This window comes from Arachis ipaensis, chromosome B9, assembly GCF_059453495.1.
Source record: "Arachis ipaensis isolate K30076 ecotype BB chromosome B9, ASM5945349v1, whole genome shotgun sequence".
NCBI lineage: Eukaryota > Viridiplantae > Streptophyta > Magnoliopsida > Fabales > Fabaceae > Arachis > Arachis ipaensis.
The window spans coordinates 24,163,779-24,174,442 of NC_142444.1; the positions used below are offsets into that span (position 1 = coordinate 24,163,779).

Sequence of the window (10,664 nt, forward strand, 5' to 3'; positions counted from 1 at the left end):
GCCTTTCCAGGATGGTAATTTAACTCAAAGTCGTAGTCTTTCAACAATTCCATCCACCTCCTTTGCCTCATATTAAGCTCTTTCTGATCAAAGAGGTATTTCAAGCTCTTGTGATCGCAGAAGACTTGGAACTTAACCCCATAGAGATAATGCCTCCACACCTTCAAGGCAAACACGACCGCAGCGAGTTCCAAATCGTGTGTAGGTTAACTAATTTCATGAGGTCTCAACTGTCGTGAGGCATACGCCACCACATTATGATGCTGCATCAGCACGCATCCTAGACCCTTTAGTGAGGCATCACAGTACACCTCAAAAGGCTCGTTCGGCTCAGGTAACACTAACACAGGTGCAGTGGTCAACTTTTTCTTCAATGTCTGAAAGCTCTCCTCGTACTCAGGAGTCCAAACAAACGGAGTGTCTTTGCGGGTTATCTTTGTCAACGGCAAGGCTAATTGCGAAAAGCCTTTGATGAACCTTCGATAATAGCCAGCTAAACCCAGAAAACTCCTTATCTCAGTTACTGTGGTTGGTTGCTTCCAATCCATCACAGATTCAACCCCCAATCTTCCGACGGTCATAACTCTCTCATTTTAAATCATTTTTCACCCGTTCTTCGAACGGCATGGACATCCCGGATCCAATTTCATTTCTAAACAGATTTGGCACAAATCAAAGATCCGTAGTCCAAGTTATGTCCCGTCAAAGTATGCCCAAAAACCATATTTTCATTCAAAACCACAAAGTGCCATTTTCAAAACAAGCCACTTTCAACTCTTTTCAAGATCAATCAAAACATGCCAATTTCAACCCTTCTCTTTGAAATCATTAAAAATGTACCAAAATCAACAACAAGCCATCCTCAACTCACGCATTGACATTTTACCAAAATTCCCAAAACTACCTCCAACCATTTTAACACTTCTCAATCAATGGCTAAAGGACAAACACAATCTCATGTCATACATCCTTCTCATCCCAATTTCCAATAATATCAATTTCCAAATCAACCATCATTATACATGATCAACATCATACTCACCATCAACATGGTACCACCCATCAATTCAACCTCAATCATCCATCAAGCATATATCACAACATGCATTTCTCATATATCACACAATCAAGGCATCAATATTCATAATCACATATATGAACACTTCATATATCTCAACCATTCAACAACACCAATAATTCAATGCCTATCTTAGGGCCTCTAGCCTAAGTATTTCCTACCACATTACATATGAGATACGGGAAACCGAAACCATACCTTAGCCAATTTCCCAAGCTCAACCGGAGCACTTCCAAACCACTTTTTCTCAAGCTCTCAAGGTCTCAACACCTCCAAGAACAGATTTTTTTCACACAAAACCCTCTCCCAAGCTTTCCAAAATCACCAATCAAGCTCCAATATTCACACATACACAACCTAAGCCACAATCATCATATCCATACACAACATCTCAATACCCAAACATCATAGAACAACAATTTACACTAGGGTTGAGAATCTTACTACACCCAAGGTCCAAGGAGACAAGATTAACCTTCTCCTTCAAGAGAGCTGGGTCCTATAACATCAAAGAACCCAAAATCTCAACATTTTTGCTCATGAAACTCGAAATCAAGGGCTGGAATTTCGAACAGTAGAACGTGGCTTACCTCAAGATTGATTGTATGGGTTTTGTAGAGCTCTCCGTAGTGAACGCGTGGCCGTAAACGGAACGGCAATCGGAGCTCTAGATCAAAAGTTATGGTGGTTTGAAGATCAACCAAGGGAGAGAACTTGAGAGAGTGTTCTTCCCCTCCCTTACTCCATTTCAGCGTGAATATGAGTGTTGTGAGGAGAGAGAGAGTGCTGAAAACTAGGGTTTTGGTTTAGTTATATTAGGCCAAGGGCCCACTTTGGGTCCGGTTGGCCCGGTTTGGCCCGTTCGGTCCAATCTTGGTCCGTTTTCTATAAAATTGGTACCGAAATTCTCGTCTCAATCTCCTCTATCACATTTAGCCATAAAAATAACATTTTTGGCTTTCTAGAATAAATTCTCATTTAAGGGTTAATTAGCCGTTAATTAACCGGGTCTTACAATTTCTGTAAGATCATAGAGATATATGATGATAATGGTAAGGACCCTGAGGAGTATCCGGAGGTGGTGGAGATCTCGTTTTCTGATAGTTATGGTTAACTGCAGATAGTATGGGAGAAAACATCTCGTTTTGACGGCGCTTCAATTTAGCACCAGTATTTTGGGTTTAGACTCTCCCTTTTGGTTAGATTCATAGAGAGACTAGTATTTTGTTGGATTTGCTAGGCTAGTTTGGGCGCCAGACTAGGGGCTTCTTCTATGGGTCAGGCCTAGGAGTGTCAAGTGTTTATATATGTATATATTTTGGATAAAGGTTGTATAACATGATGTATTAACTGACTTCTTTTTTGTGACGTCTCTGTATATATGTACACTATGTATATTATTATGACTACCTTGCTTATTCCTGTATTTTATTTTCCGTACTATTGTTCATTATGTTGATTTAGTTTTTCGTATCATTTTGTATAAAGAAAATTTTTTCGAAAAATCGATTACGCGCTAACAAGGTTATAGGATTACTATTAAATAATAGTTATATCTAGGAAGCAAGTTGGTAACACTCGATTTTCGGTATGATCATAACTGGAAATTTGGTTGTTACATTTGGCAAATTTCTAGTAGTAAAAATAAAAGAACTAGAAAAAAAAATCTTTTTTTGAGAAGTTACAATTTACATCATTTTAAAAAAAAGATATTTTCACATAATAAATAAATAAAAAAATATTTTTATATTATTGTACTCAAACATAATTGATAGATAAAAAAAATTTTTTGCATAATAAGATATTCAAAAATAAAATTACTTTTATTTTTCTAAAAAATTTTTTAAAAAAAATAACTTTAAAAAAAATATATTTTCTTAAAAACTCACTCAAATAAAGTCTTAGTCATCTTTTAAACAAGAAAAAAAATAATTTTTTTAATGATAGATAGAATGCAATAATACTAATATCCAATATAAAAGGTGAAATTTAATATAAAGCAAGACATTAATTACTATTATTCAACTTGTTTGTTTTTTACAATAAACTTTATAAAAGTCGCTTATGCCCAATAATAAAGAAAACCATCTTATTTAATGCATTTTGATTTGGAAATTTATTATAAAATTTTGTTTATTGTCCTTTCATATTTCCTTTGAATAATGTCAACTTTTTGTCTGTAAAACTATTATAGATAGAATGATTGAAAAACTTTAAAATATCATGTAATTTCTTAATCTTGCATATTCTCTAAATAGTTTTAGGGCTAATGATGGCTCCTTTCTCTTGCTAATGCCATGCCAAAATTAAAATCAGTACTTAATTTTGATAATTTTTCAACATTATATACAAAGGTAATGATAACAACTATGATAATATCAAATTAAGTCAATAAAATACCAAAAATTTTCTATTATTCTTGAGGAGGTAATTACATTTTCTTTTAATTTGTTTACTATACACAATATATTGTATTACAAATAATTTTTTGTCACTTTCATGAAAAACTAAAATAGCTGGAGCAATGTATATGACTTATGCTTTTTATTTTTATTTTTATTTTTATTTTTTTGAATTCAAGATATCTTATGGCTGAAGGTGTCCTTGTGATGATCAAGCATTACCTTTGGCAGAGCCATCCCATGCTTCTAATAAAATTTCTCTTTTAGTTAAGATAAATATGGTGATGGTGGCGACAGCAACAACTGCAATGGTAGTGGTAGTGGCGGCGTTGTTAACTGTGGTGGTGGTGGTGGAATCATTGGGGGAAAGAAAGAATAAAAATAAGTAAATAATATAAAAATATAAGAATAAAATTGGATATAAAAAAAGAATTTAAATAATAAGAATAAAATTAAAATTTATATTAAGCATCTAGATAAAATTGAACTCCGTATTAAACTACTCTTTTACTTTAGTCTATAACAACGATAAAAAAGTCTCGTACCTCACAAATTCAACTCAACAGAATACATAAATTTATTTACAATTTTAGTTTTTATTATCTTATTTTATCTTATCTTATCTTTTTTTTTTATTTTTATCTTTCTTTTTAGGCAATGCTCTATATATATTTAATTTTACCTTCATAATTCAATACAATTCAATCAATCAACCATCAATAAAAGTTCTTCATCTTTTTTTTCTATTCTTTAATAATTTTAAGGTGTAGCCGTCAATTCTCCACTCTTCTGCTTACTTAATTCTTTCTCTCTATTTGGGTGCCATTGAAGAAGAAGAAGGATGGTGAGCGCCGCACTTGTTCGTACCGTTATCGGCATTATAGGGAATGTGATTTCTTTCGGCTTGTTTTTCTCACCAGCGCCAACATTCTATCAGATAATAAAGAAAAAGTCCGTGGAAGAGTTCAAACCCGATCCGTATATAGCAACGGTTCTAAACTGTGCGTTTTGGGTGTTCTATGGGCTTCCTTTCGTGCACTGTAAGACCCAGAACTTTTGAAAAGTCTTATTATGATCAAGTCTCAAATCATATAGTTATTTATAGCCTTAATTTCGGAAATCATTTTATTAAAGATAATTAAGGCAAGTTTTGATTTATTGAATTTGAGACGAGTTATGATTTTTATCCAATTTTATAATTATTGGGTTATTTTCTATATTCAGATTATGAATTTGGCAGTTATGAAATAAGAGGGGTTTTACATGATTTGGATTAAATAATTAATATTTTAAATATTAATACTGCTATTTTGGAAAATAGAGAAATTAATTATATTATTTCTAATTTTTAGATTTGGACCTTTTATCGAAAATAATTTGTGAAAATGATGAACAAATGGTATTTTATATATATAATTAGTGTTGGATTTACATTGGGTTTCAATTACTATATTTTTCCCAATTTCATTTGAATTTACTAAATTGTCCCTAACCATAAGTTTCAAAAATGAAACCCTAATCCTTGTAACCCAGCAGCCACCACCCCAACCCCCTTCAGCAACACAAACAATAGCACACGGTTTCCTTTCCCATTTCCAGGAAAGGAAAGAAACAGAAGTAGGAAACGAATTGAGAGGGAAGGAAGAAGGAAGGTTCGCCGGCGTGGAGAGGGAAGGGAGCTCACAGTGCCGCCGTCGCCCTCACCGCGTCGCGCCGCCGCGGCAGTCCACGCGTCCTTGTCACCGTCGCGAGCCTCCTTGCCGTCGCCACCATGAAGCCGCCGATCTAGTCCGAGTAAGAGAGAGATCAAGACAAGCTTTGAGGAAGGGAGAAGCCGCCAGCTCCGTCGTCCTCACTGCTGCGCCACCGTCGGGCCCGTAATCGTGGAGGAAGCACAGCGCCGCCGTGGGTCCATTCTGCCGAACCCGAAGGAGGATGGCCGAGACTGGGCGACGCTGGGAGAGAAGGAAACGCGAGCTGGAGGAGCTGCGTCCAGTCGCCGCCGACGCGCCACTGACCGCCGCCGTTCCGCCGCGCCGAAGGTCCCTTTCCTGCTAGATCTGCCGCCGTCAAGCATGAAGAGAGGAGGAAATGGTGTCGCGAGTTGGGGCTGATCCTTTTGCGGCCGTTGGATCCGACCGGAGAAGGGAGCTGCATCTCTGTGTTTCTGACCGCCGGGAGTGATTCTGTGACTTCCAGGATCACCGCCGGAGCCTCTGGCCGTTTCTGTCACTTGAGACCCCGCTGCCGTCGCCGGAAAACTCTGCCGATAAGGTCTTGTTAATGGATTCTGTTTCTTTTGAATTTCGAGAATACCATAGTCACGGCTTGTTGCTGCAGCGGTCATCTGAGTCGCGTAGAGGGAGAACGAGTCACTGGGTGTCGCCGTACCTGGCCTTCGTTGCCTCTGTTGCCGGAAACAGCCACCGAGTTCTCTGTTTGGTAAGAAATTATGTTTCGAAAAGCCTCGCGTTAGTATTCTGTTGTGTTCGGTTAATGAATATGAGTTTTAATAACATGGGGTCGAGTCCTGATTATTGTATGTTGCGATTAGTGTTGCTATGGTTATTGCGAACGTGGCTGGGAGCTGAGGTCTTGGTTGCCGTCAGTTCGGGTTGAGGCGGAAAGGACTCTGTAAGGCGTTTGGGTTATGGAATTGCGTTTTAAGGTAAGGGCGCTTTCCAAAAACTATGTTTTGTGTATTGGAATTATTACATATGGATACTGGTGTGAGATATTGTGTATTTGGTGATTGTATCGGCCTTATGTATAATTTGATTGTATCGAATGATTATGAATGTTTGTTTGGCTGAATTGTTGTGCGGCTTTGTGAAATGTAATGTTTTGAAGCTGATTCTTTAAATATTTGAAATCTGAGTTTAATCCGTTGAGGATTGGTTTGAATTGAGTCAATTGTTTTGATGATGTGAAAGATAGAATACTCTTTGAAATTCAGCCTGGTTTGCTTTCACTGATTTGGTTTTGATAAATGATTTGTTGCTGAACCGATTCTTTAAAGCTTTGGAAATGAGTTAAATTGATTGATATTGAGTTGATTTCTAAAATAGTTTCCTTGAGATATGCCACTGAGGCGACTGTTGGATTTAGCTTGCTTTTGAATTGATTTCTGGTTTTGGGCTGTTAAAAAGGAATGAGAATCGGTTTAGTTGGGACCCGAACTGGGTGGCAAAAGTCCAAGTTTTAGGGGAGGTGCTGCCGAAATTTCTACAAAATCCTACTCTTGTTTGTAAAGTTATTTAAAAAGGGTTGGATTTGAGAAATTGTATTAATTGATTTATTAAGAGAATATTTATGTTTTCAAGCTTAATCTATTTAATGAACTTTATGCGTTGAGTTCAGCTTATTTAGAAACGAACTATTTGTACAGTTTGAATCACTGAAGGAAAGAATGATGCTCTAATATTGATTTCAATATAAAAAGGAGCTTTTAGTGATTTTAAAGGAATTTAGACTTTTGATTGAGTAATCAAGTTTGAGGCATTTTGGAAGAGTTAGAAAAATGGGTTCCAAAAAGAAACCTGAAAGTGGTTTGATTCAAATGAACCGGTTCCGTTTCAAATGAGTTGATTTTTGGACCGGGTTGGAACTTGTGATTTTGTATGAACGGTTTCATAATAAATTCAGTTTTATTTACTTGAACCGGGAATCTATGATTTTAAAAGTTTCAATGAATTTTAAGGAATTTATATAAGTTGACCTTCCCTAAAGACTTGGGACTCTGGCAAGAAACTTTTGTTATAAAATCCCATTGTTGGATGGGTGATTTTGAATGTTCCCAAAAAGAATCTTTAACTTTCCATGGTTTTGGAAGTTTTGGAAAGAGAATGCCGAGAGTGGCTTTGCTTTAAAAAGGAAACTCACTTTGAGTAAATTTGGCTTATGAGCCTGAGATGATTTGAAAATGAGATCTTCAAAGTCAAGGCTAAAAAGAGTTGAAACTCTATTTCAAGTGAAATGATTTGGGAAAAAGTGATTTATGGCTTAAATGCCGATTTTATGAATTTATGATGTTGAATGTGGAAGTGTTGTTTTGTTGTGAGCCGGAATGGCTATGTATGATTATAAATATTGGTTGGTTCTAGATTGAACCGTGAGCCGGAATGGCTGTGTATGATATGAATATTGGCTGGTTCTGGACTGAACCGTGAGCCGGATGGCTGAGATGGATGTTGATCCATGGATGAGATTGAATGCATGTTTATGCTGAATCATTGATAAATGTGAATGTTGCACTTCCACTATCTGAGATACGAGTTTCCCTGGGTAGTAGCAGTGGCTAGCCACCACGTGCTCCAGGTTGAGACTTGATACTCTGTTGACCCTATGTCGTAAGTGTGGTCGGGCACTGTGAAAGTCCCGGATGAGCTCGCCCCCGTAAATATTCACCAGTGAAGGTGATGGATATGGATCATGATTATGATCAAGTTTATGATGAGTATAACTCGATTTGGGGATGCGCGACAGAGGGACAGTCCAATGGTTAGCTACCAGGACTTGTCGGGTTGGCTCTATAACCGACAGATGATATCATCAGCCATTAGGGACAGGCATGCATCATATGCATCTATGTGACATTGTTTGGGCGTGCATATCATACTTGGTTTGCCTATGTGATTAATTGCTAATTGTTCTACTTGCAATAACTGTTTGTTTGTGCTTGCATCTTCCTTTTTGTGTTTGCTACTGGGACTTTGTTGGATTGTGGTGATTGGTTGATGGTTGGATTGTTTGGGCCTAGGGCCGTGGTTGGAATGATATGAACCGATGGTTGATTTTGGTTTCGTGTTTCTGGTTTGGAATAAAATATGAAAAGCTATTTTGGTACAGTATAGATAAACCTTTTTGAAAGGCTTTGATGTTTTGAGAATAGAATGGTTCCTCTTTCAGAAAAGATTTCCGACTTTACTTTTATTGTAAACCGTTGTTTTTGAAAAGAGGCATAAGACGGTTATAAATCACTGGCACGGTTTATCTTCATGTATCCTATTACAGTAATTCCCAAAAACCCTCTACTGAGAACCCTTTCGAGGATGATGTTCTCACCCCCCCTACATTTTTCCCCTTTCAGGATATGGGCGCAGAAGTTATGAAGAGCTTATTTAATTGTTGTTGTGATGCTCTGTATTGTTTTAGTTATGGTTTATTGTACCCTCACCTTTATCTTGATATATATTCTGTAAGAGGGATAGGAATTGTATTGGTTAATGTTTGTAATATTATTTATATATATTTATGTATATATATGGATGTACTCTTTTTGAGTTGTTGTAAGTTGAATGGTATTTATGGATGTACGTTATCGAATGAAAGTATCTTTGGGAGCGGTATTACGGTTTAAAGTTTTAAACAGGCTCATATTTTAGTATTAATTAATATAAGTGTCATCGTAATGTCCGAACTATCATAGTCGCGCAGCCGGAAGTGCGAGCTTTGGTAGTTAGGGTGTTACATGCACCCTCACAGTGTTCTTGTGGTTACCATCAATGGCGTTGGCCTTGTCTTCGAGTTCGTCTATCTCACCATTTTTTACATTTATGCCACTAACAAAGGACGGAGGAAGGTACTGTTCCTTATGGGATCAGAGGTTTTGTTCTTTGCCGCTGTTGCTTTTATAACGTTGCTGGTACTACATGGCACTCACGAAAGATAGTTAGTGGTTGGTGTACTGTGTGATATATTTAATATCATGATGTATGTCTCTCCTCTTACGATCATGGCAAAGGTTATAAAAACCAATAGCGTGGAATATATGCCATTTTGGCTATCTCTAACTAACTTCCTCAATGGAGTGTGCTGGACAACATACGCTCTCATCCACCCTTTCGATATTTACGTCCTGGTAAGTAATGGAATTGGAGCATTGTCTGGACTAATTCAGCTGATACTATATGCTTGTTACTGTTCCTGTAATAATGGAGAGAATAACGGTGATGGTGATGACAGTGTGTCAACTACAGTTGTTAAGGGAAAGATTGAATTAGTTTGATACATCATTCGATGATGGCACCCTAACAACATTCAAGTTTGGGATTTCTATGATTTAGATTTCTTGGAGTAGTAGTAGTGCGGTTAATAGTGCTATTTTTGTGGTTTAGGAAATTGAGGAATATTTTTATGAATATTTTTAGTTGCTGTTTGTCTACTTTGTTATTTTTAATAGTGCTACTTTGATATAATATATATATATAATAGAACTATTTTATAAAAAAAAATGAAGAACTTTTATTGATTGTTGATTAATTGAATTATATTATTAAATTATGAAGGTAAAACTAAATATATATAAAACATTGCCTTCGAAAGATAAAAGTAAAGATAAGATAAGATAAGAAAATAACATAAAGATAAGATAAGATAATAAAGACTAAAATTGTAATTGAATTTATGTATTCTGTTGGGTTGAATTAGTGGGTCACGAGACTTTTTATCGTTGTCATGGACTAAGGTGGAAGAGTAGTTTAATACTCCGCCTATGCTATACCTGCGGTATATAGCTGATCCCAAGTTCAGATATAGGAGGAGGATTGTGTTAGGTCTTTGACAGCCAACATAAAAACTTAGTTGAATCTTCATGACATGGATCAAAGACGTTATTGTACTAAAGCTAGGTCCGTTGCCCAGAAACAACACACTGTCTGGCTCATGTACAGTGTTAAATGAGTAAGAGCTACTGCATCGGTACCGGGGTGTAGTGTTAAATGAGCAAGGGTTTTCGCGTTTTCATGAACGGACGAGGGTAAACAAGCTAGTTCACAAAGAAAAAGATAAAGGTAAAGGTTGGAGAGACATAAGATTGAGATTTGGGACATGGAACATATGCACTCTAATAGAAAAATTCATGGAGGTGGTGGATACCATGACAAGAGGGAAGATTAACATCATGTGCCTATAAGAAACAAAATGGGTCGGTGCGAAGGCTGGGGAGTTGGATACTTCCAAATTTAAACTTTGGTATATAGGAAAGATGAAGAATAGGAATGAGGTAGCATGGTATTATCGTGAATAAGCAGTGGAAAAAGGACATAGTAGATGTCAACAGGGTGGGAGATCGGATCATCTCTATCAAACTTGTGTTGGAAGGAGGTACGTACTTATCATGTGATTAGCGCCTATGCACCGCAAGTGGGTTCAAACGAGGAACACAAAATAAGGTTTTGGGTAGA

General features: G+C 36.9%; 1 pseudogene; it reads left to right on the forward strand.

Annotated features, from left to right (window-relative positions):
* The first annotated feature begins 4,321 nt into the window (after positions 1-4,321).
* On the forward strand, positions 4,322-9,487 carry LOC107615202 (bidirectional sugar transporter SWEET5 pseudogene; annotated as a pseudogene).
* The last annotated feature ends 1,177 nt before the right edge of the window (positions 9,488-10,664 follow it).